General features: G+C 39.4%; 1 long non-coding RNA gene across 1 annotated transcript; it reads left to right on the forward strand.

Moving 5' to 3' along the window:
- Positions 1-3,005: 3,005 nt before the first annotated feature.
- LOC120108770 lies at positions 3,006-5,645 on the forward strand. The gene is made up of 4 exons (XR_005509987.1): positions 3,006-3,288; positions 3,521-3,852; positions 3,954-4,071; positions 4,217-5,645. It is a non-coding gene; the product is annotated as an uncharacterized LOC120108770 (long non-coding RNA).
- Positions 5,646-9,445: the final 3,800 nt, after the last annotated feature.

A 9,445-nucleotide genomic window follows, 5' to 3' on the forward strand; every position in this document is an offset into this window, starting at 1 on the left:
CCTACGTTCACTCCCCAAGCCTCACTTGGGAATTCACTATAACCCCTTGGATTACAGCCGGTTGTTTTACAAGCTCACAACCTAACTTGTTGTTTTACGAGATTACAACGAACTCGGTCGGTTTTTCCAGGCTCACCGACTAGAACCATCCGATTGTTTTTCCGGGATCACAATCAAACCCTTACACCGTTGGTTTCAACCTAGGCTCACCAACAAACCTTTACACCCTTGATTCAATCCCCTAATTGAATCAAGTAAGGAACAAATGGTTTGAACAAAAGCTAACAGAAAAATAAAGCTTCTTAACAAGCAGATATTCAGTGATATAAACAAGAGAGAAGTTAAGAGCCCTCAAACAAATTTATGAAGATGTAGAGGAGGGCTTCTCGAACTCGGGGTCTCCTCTTGAGTGTCTCGAAGACTTGATGACTGAAGGAGACTTCTTTAATGCTGGAAAGAGTTGGTTGGATGGAGTTTAATGCCCCTCTTCCTTCTTTTCCTTTGAAATCCTTTGGTAGGTGAAGATTCTTTGTTTTTTTTGAATGGAATGTCACTTCTCTACCTTGCTACAGTTCTCTGTGGCTATTTAAGCCATTCTCCATGGAAACTAGCCGTTAGACACAATCTTCTAGCCATTCTGCACATTCTGCACATCCTGACAATGTTTCCGTTGGGATCGGAGTCGACTCGCGCGATCTAGAGTTGACTCGGCTGCTGCAGGAGTCGACTCGTGCTTTTCTGGAGACGGCTCGGCAACTGTTCCGGATTTGAATTAAAGTGCTGTCTCGACTGGGAGTCGACTCGACTTAACCCAGAGTCGACTCCCCAAAGTCTGGAGCTGACCTGGCACTTTTGGAGTCGACTCATTCCAAGAAATCCATAGATGTATTCTTCAACTTTGCTCACTTGAGTCGACTCGAAAATTCTGGGAGTCGACTCGGCGCTCAGAGTCCGAACTCCCGATCTTCTGTCTTTTGACTCGTGCCGTCCTGGAGTCGACTCAAACTGTTTCGGAGTCGACTCGGCTCTCAGTATCCGAAAAACAGTCTTCTGTCTTTTTGGGGTAGCGCTGTCTTGGAGTCGACTCGAACTATCTTGGAGTCGACTCGCCTCTCAGAGACGAAAATACTGTCTTCTGTCTTTTTGGGGTCGTGCTGTCTTGGAGTCGACTCGGACTTTGCGGGAGTCGACTCGGCTCTCAGTGTCCGAAAGTTGCTCTCTGACTTTTGCCTTGTATCACACTGGGAGTCGACTCTCGCTTCCTTTGGAGTCGACCTGCCAACCATCGGAGTCGACTCGAGTTCCTCAGGAGTCGACTCGGCTCTCAGGGTCCAAAATAACTTCTCTGTCTTTCTGTCTGTAACTCCCTAGAGTCGACTCGTACTACCCTGGAGTCGACTCGGCAGTATCGGAGTCGACTCGCGTTCTTCAGGAGTCGACTCGTTGACAGGTTTTGAGTTGGATCTTTTTGTTCGTCTGTCTATTCTCAGTCGGAGTCGACTCGTAATGTACAGGAGTCGACTCGAGCCTGTGCCAGTGCTTCTGATACGCTTGGAGTCGACTCGTAATCTCCCGGAGTCGACTCGAGTCTCAGACTTTGGTTCAAATTGACTTCTTAACTTATCCAAAATGTCTTGAACCAAATCTAGAGACACTTAACCATAAATTTACAAGAATTTCACTGAAACACTAGATTGAATTCATTAGTAAACATAAGATATACTCAAATACTTTGAGCTCATCAAAATCAAATAGGGTTATAATCAATCACTCCACAGCATGGTTATAACCATTATAGCATTATACTAATTTTTATCTGCTTTGTATTTGCTAAAAAATGTTCTCCATATTCAAGCTGGTGTATGTTAATGGAGAATTTATTGGGCCGAAAAGCTAATATATGTCCATCTGTTGCATTTTTTTTCCAAAATCACAAGATGTTTATTTTGAATGGATTGCACGTGGAGTTCGAGTATCAGAGTTATTAGTTAGTTTTTTCAAATATCGATGAACATTTAAAAATTTCATGAATTGAACAAGTTAGTTATTTGATTATAATGGATTTATTTAGTTAGATTAATTGGCTATTAATTATTGATTAAATTTCTAGAATTATTTGAAATTTGTTTATTTTAGGCTTTGCATGATCTCTAGAGTATTATTCTAGAGTTGATGTGACCGTGTTATGTGGTTGACCCAGATGCAGGGCCGGCCTAACCCATAGGCCACTGAGGTAGTTGTTTAGGACCCCGGTCCAAAAAAAGGCCCACCACAATCTGTAGAGCTACAATGAAAGCTACGCCACTACGGGTTACTTCCTTCACAGCTTCGCTACTTCGCTGTGGCCTGGGGCCTGTGGGAAATTGCTTCAGCCTTCAAGATGACAAGATGTGGGAAAGAAGTCCCAATTCCATCGCAGCCAGGTCTCCAGGAACAGCCGAAAGAACTTTGACGGCAGTGTGGTGGATGGGAGGTCCGAAGGTGTTGGATTTGTGATTAGAGACCACTGCGATAGATTGGTCGCAGCAGGGGGTCGCTGCATGCCAGGACTCACCGTAGTTGGGGCAGAGTTTCGGGCAGCCTGAAAGGGTATATCATATGCGAAGCGGGTGCTCGGTGCCGAGCGGATGTACATCGAGGAGGACTCATGTATGGTGATTGATTGGATACGGGGTGCGGACAGGTATGAAGATGGTCATCCATTTATTCATGAGACTCGCAGGCTGATTACGGAGCTGGATAAGTATTAGGCAGCACAGAGGCGAGCAGGATAGCAGACTGGGTCGCCTCCTATGTTGCGCGGCATTTCGGAGAATTTCTATAGATATCCACAGTAGAGCTTTCTCTCTTTTTGTACTTTTTATTTTTTTTCTAATCTGGCAGAATATACCCAGCTTAGAGCTGTATGGATTGTTGTTTTTACCATTAAAAAAAAAAAAAATTCTTCCTTTGGGTAAGGCTGGCATAACCTATGGCTATCGGTCCTATTCGGCTATTCCTTGTCCTTGCCACCTTGGTCCCAAATCCCATCACAGTAGCACTGTTCTTCCTTCGCAGGCAGCAGCTGCTCCCAAAGCGGCAAACAGGCACTTCCCGTGACCCCGTCTTCCCCATTGCTTCTCTTCTCGGCATTCTCGCTCAGCCGGCGGCAGACTACCCCTGAACCCTTGGTACTGCCCTTTCACCTCCTGCCGCTCGCTCCAAATCTCTTTTCCCAGCGCCGAACTGGCGACGCCGAGAGAGGAGGAACCCCCATCCACCCTCTTTGGAATCCGTCGAGGCAAGATGGTATTTTTCTTCTATTATCTCTTCCGCTTTCTTCTCTTTTGCATCATTCGTTCTTTTCTAGGTTTTAGGGATTTATTTCTCTCTCATTTTGACGGTTACTTTGAGGGATTTAATTCCTATGTTGCGTGCGTACCATCTCTGATCCCATGGATTTCTTGGGGTTTTTGCTACCGATATCTGCTCTCTTCTTCTTGTTCTTCATGTGTTTTCAATTCCTTCATGTGTGTTGTAGGCGTTTCCGAACCAACAGACGGTGGATTACCCTAGCTTCAAGCTCGTGATCGTTAGGGACGGCGGGACAGGTGACCCTTTCTTTATTTCTTTACTCTTTCCTTTTCTCTTTCTTTCTTTCCTTTTTTTTGTTTTTTATAATTTTCTTTCTTCTTCCTACACTGATCCATAGTTTTAGGCGATTAAGTTCTTTCTTGCCTTCTTGATCCATATTTTTTGGTTGATTGATCGGACGAAAGAGAACTGATTTTTAAGAAGTTCTGTGATCTGCTGCGGGGAAGACTACCTTCGTCAAGAGACATCTCATGGGGGAATTTGAGAAGAAATATGAACGTAGGTGTCTGATGTACCAAGAAATATATGTTCTCTTTTTTTAATATTGATTACTTTCCTTTTATTTAAAAAAATGATCGAGTTCTTGGCTTCTTTAGCAGCTACCATTGGTGTCGAAGTCCATCCCTTGGATTGCCACACCAACTGTGGAAGGGTCCAGTTCTACTGCTGGGATACTGCAGGACAGGAGAAGTTTGGTGGGCTTAGGGATGGATATTAGTGAGTCATCGCTTCTGATCTTTTTCTGCTCTTTCAATATTTTTATGTGCTTCTCTCTAGTTTTGCTCCATCCTGTTAGATTTTTTTTTAAAAAAAAAAATGACAATTCATATAACTCTAACACGAGTACATCATGTCAAGCCAGAAGAAAGTAAGGAGTACAATAAGGGCGGAAGCTCTACTGTGGACGTCCACAAGAACTCCCCGAAATGTCGTGCAATATAGAAGGCGACCTAATCTGCAGCCTTGTTCGCCTTCCGAAAAGCATGTACTACCTGGTGCTTGCCCATTTCCACCACCAGCCTGCGTATCTCACGAATAACGGGATGAGTCTCTCTCGATATACATCCGCTCGGCACCGAGCATCCGCCTCGCATATGATATACCTTCCCAAGCTGCTCAAAGCTTTGCCTCAACTACGGTAAAACCTGTTGAATTAAATCAAATATTTTAAAAATTTGAAAACCAAATTGGTTAACGGCCAAGTGGCAAGTATTCGTGCACAAGCAAGGGAGCAAACATGGAAAATTCCTAAAGAAAACAAACCATGACAAGTGTCATGCATCCAGCGTAGGAGCAAATATGAAAAAATTTCCAAAGAAAGCAAACCATGACAAGTGTCATGCATCCAGCGCAAGAGCAAGCATGGAAAGGCCTATCGAAGAAGGAAGCATGAACGGCCAAGATGGAATAAGCCGAAGAATCAAATGAGCACAAAAAGACACATCATCAATCCGCGGGAAGGGAATCTTCTTCTTTTGACGTGCCTGAGCCTATATAAAGGGCTCTAGGGATCATTTCAAACTACAATCAAAATTTTCTCTTCTCCCTATTCCAAAAGTCTAGATAAAAAAGGTTCTAGGGATCATTGGGAAGAAAAGAAATAAAGAAAAATTTTCTTCTCCTCATAATTTTTCTAAGTTTTTTTTGAGGTATTTGCAAGCGTGAACGTGCTCTTCTTTCTTCCCTGAAGGTGCACTGACGGGGATGACGTGGTTCTGTATTGGGTCGTCGTATCTCTAGGAGATCTGTGCTAGCAGACCCCGCCTCTTTTTCTTTATTTTATTATTATATTGTCAAGTTTTGCTAGTTTATTCTTCTTATTTACTGTTTTTGAATATTAAAAATATTAAATTTATCAATTATATTTGTGCATCTAGGCTAACAAAACCTGAAATGCGACGACCCTCTGCTACGACCAGACTGCCGCGGTGGTCTTTGATCACAAATCCAACACCTCCTAACCGCCCATCTAACACCACACTACCATCAAAATTTATCTTGAGAAAAACAGAGGCTGGGGGCACCCAAGAAATAAAAACAAACCTGTTAGGGTTGGGTTTTTTTTTTTTTTTTTTTTTTTTTTTTTTTTTTTCGCGCGCGCGCGCTGTGAACATGAGCTTTATTAAGTTGATGGTTTTCGTGTGAGTGGGTTGTGTACTTTCACCTTGAGAGTCGTCTATGCATGCTTCATTCTGGTCTATATTGGGATTTTGGACAGAATTCATATCAATCAGGGCCGGCCCAACCCAACCCTTAAGAGTTATTTGATGTATATATTTCATTTTGTATAAAATCAGGAATAGGAGATTTTCTTATACTTTCAAATATCAATTAATAATCGAAACTAGCTTGCTGTTGGATATCTGCTTTGTTGATATGCATTGCTAGTGACCTTTTAAGTCTTAATATGTATCAGAATTTATTTTGCTGCTGCATTGCTATCATATTTACTTTTTCATCATTTTATATATATATAAAAAAAATTTTAAAAGTTCACCTTAGGCTTTGAAATATATTAGGCCGCCCTGCTGAGACGACAGGTTTGGAACGTGAAACGTAGCGGCAAAATAGAGGCTTATGGTTTGCATAAGAGGTTAACGTTTGCACATGGCAACAAAATAGAGACTTGACTTCGTGCAAAATATTCCACATAAAAAACAAGATAAATGGCTTTTGTTCAACAAGCATCAAATTCACGCGGTGCAACAAAGTTTGGTATAGTTTGTTGCATTTGATGCAAGTGAAAGTGTGGCCAACAATAGCTTAGTCTTGCATTCAGCATGGCTTGAAATAAAACTCTCATTTTATCATTAAAAAAACAAAAAAACATTACGTATGTACTTGATGCGCATGGCAAGAAGGATCCAACAAGTGGCATTCAGTGCAAGGAAAGAGTATAGCTTTTCCATTTTATTTTTAGAGCTCTCTCCCTCTCTGTGGTGGAGTTAAACCCAACATCCAATAAAGGTACATTTCACCAAAAAATGAAAAAATCTGAACAAGAACAAGCTAAGGAGATAAAGAATTAATCCAAAAGGTTGTAATAATTTCCTCTCACGGGACCTGCTAAGCAGTTGGAATTACCATTCGAGCTAAGTGCTTAGTGATCGAGAGAGTTGTTAATTCTCCAGTTATAAGGGACGCAAAGGGTGCCCAAAGTTAGCCCAAGTGTGCATGCAGCCTTGTGTATGCGAGACAATGGAAGAGACTCCAAGCATTAAACTAAACCAAACAAAAAAAATCAGTAAATCTCGATGCAAAAGAAGGAAAGTAAACCATAAGGATCGCAATTGGTTCCATCTTGGATTTCATTTTTTTCTTTCAATTAGCTATTGTTCTTTGCAATGGGCTGCTCATTTTAACCAAGCCAACTTGATTTTGTCCCAGCCTTACAGCCCATAAGGTTGCACACAGAAGGTGAGTTTGTGGAATTGTATTCTTGCCTGTTCTTCCCTTTGGGTAAATTACCCCTGTTGCATTTTATCCAACTCCCACAGTACTTCTCTCAGTAACTTATCTTTTCAGAAAATACTAGACACTCGGTACAGATCCTACAAGAGTTGTGCTAGATAGTTTTATACGGAATAGTATACAATATTTTTTTGAGAAAACACCCAGGTATAGTCGTGTAAATGAGATATGAACCCGGGGCGTTGGTGTCAATCTCCAATGATATTTACCAATTAAACCAACTGGCACTCCCAAGATTATTATACAAAGCTCACTATTTTGAATATATTAATTGTTAGCAAGATATAAAGATGCCATATCTACATCATCTCAAAAAACACCATTTTAGATGAAATTTTTTATGCAATATGTTGTGATATAATTCTGATAGGAAAGGAAATCTCCATGGAAACCATGGATGAGCACTCGGAAAGCGGTAAACTTGATTAGAGATGGTAATCATATCAGACATGGGTCAGGCTGGATCAGGTAAAATATTTATTAATCCGAAACCGATCTACTAATTAAGCAGGTCAAAAATTCAGATCTGAACTTGATCTTTATATTAAACTAATAATTCGATCCAACTAGTATAATCTATTTATTAAAACAAGTCAAGTCAGATTCAATAAGTTAAACATATTAAGCAAATATTTAATGAATTAAATAGATTTAAACATATTAAACAGGACGAGTTAAACATAATAGAATTGGATTAAACAAATTTTAAATAGGTTAGGTCATGATCCAATCTAATGTTAAACATATCAAAATCGGTTAAACAAATTAAAGATCTAAATCTTAAGCCAATCTATTTAATAAACAAATTTGTATAGGTTGTTTTATTTATGATCTAAAATTTATTTGCGTTAAATTTGGATATGTATGGGTCGGATTGGTGGGTTGGTGGGTGGAACTTAAATTGTCATCTTTAATTTTGAGCAGCCAAGTAATCTTTTTCTGCCGTGCTTTAATTGCAATGTGTCTTTGGTTTCTAATTATGATCAGAAGTTCAGTGGGCCCCAAAAGACAAATTGGTGTTACATGGGACGTGATCACGTGGTAGGACCACCTTGAGGCTGCGAAAGCTTCGACAGCGCGAGAATTGCATGAACGACGTACATGAGGCATGCGATGGCTTAAGACGGGCGCTTGTTTCTTGGTACTTGACTTTTCCACGCTAAAGTCTACATCCAACCAGTTGAAATGGCGACGTACAGCCAGTTCTATTATATTTGATGTTCAAGACATGCTTAATATAATAACCGAACAAGTGGGTAATGCTAAGATGAGCTACACACACAGATATATATATATATATATATATATATATATATATATATATATATATATATATATATATATATATATATATATATATATATATATATATATATATATATATATATATGTGTGTGTGTGTGTGTGTGTGTGTGTGTGTGTGTGTATCTATATATATATATATATATGTGTGTGTACACACACACATATATATATACACATATATATGTGTGTGTATATATACATACATACATATATATACACACACACACACACACATATATATACATATACATATACATATATACATATATATATATATATATATATATATGTATATGTATATGTACATATATGTATATATGTATATATGTGTGTATATATATATAGAGGTAGATTAGGATATAGGTGCTGGCTAGTTAAGTTTTTGTACGGTAAAAATAGTTATGAAATGTATAACCTATCCATGGAGCGGTAAAGAAGTCCTAGTTGATAAAAAAAAATTGGTTCAAATTGAAATGAATATCAGAACTAAATACTAGATGCGAGTCCAAAATGAATCTGAAAAGATTAAGATATTTCTGTTTTCTTTTGAAATTAAAATGAAAATAAAACTTCCTCTAACCAAAGAGCTAAAATGAGAGCTACTTATCTATTCCACAGTCCAACTTTCTCCAATCAAATATATTTTTATTATTTTATGTTTGGAAGAAGTGGAAAAAGAAACACATGTAACAGTAGTTTTATTCTTTGTCGCTCTAAGTAAGAGAGAGAGAAGTATCATGAGAACAACATAACCAATATTTCTTGAACAAGTAGACTGGAAGTGGTAATTCAGCCACTGATGAAATAGTAGAGATTATGCCATTCTGGTTGATCTCTGTCTCCTAAAATTCATTCTCAATCATTTTCCTTTTGATAAAGCTTTAGTGAGAGAATGGAATGACCAATAATTGAAGCGAAGCATCCGCGCGACGAAGGCAAAAAAAAATTACGACCACAGAAAATTAGATTTATGCGACAACATTCTTGTCCTACCGATATGTATCCTGTCTTGTGGAGAGCATCCACCAAGGCTAGAGTACGAGAGCAAACCTTCTAGAGAAACATGATTGCTGCGCGCTGTTTGTCACCGACAGCATCGGCCCTCTAAATATCAAAACCATATAAATTTTCCCAGATATTGGGGATAATATGTGGCGCAGGAGCTTGGCTCTTAGTGTGCTCTCACTGTGAAAAACGTGTGGCCAAGTGGAAAACGGAACTCCTTGTTCTGGGTTTTAAATGAAATTGCCATCGAGACTGTGATAGGGAACTACTCGTTCTGGGTTTCCCTCGTCTATAAATTTCCTCTCCAACT

The sequence above is a fragment of the Phoenix dactylifera genome, unplaced genomic scaffold (genome assembly GCF_009389715.1).
Source record: "Phoenix dactylifera cultivar Barhee BC4 unplaced genomic scaffold, palm_55x_up_171113_PBpolish2nd_filt_p 001542F, whole genome shotgun sequence".
NCBI lineage: Eukaryota > Viridiplantae > Streptophyta > Magnoliopsida > Arecales > Arecaceae > Phoenix > Phoenix dactylifera.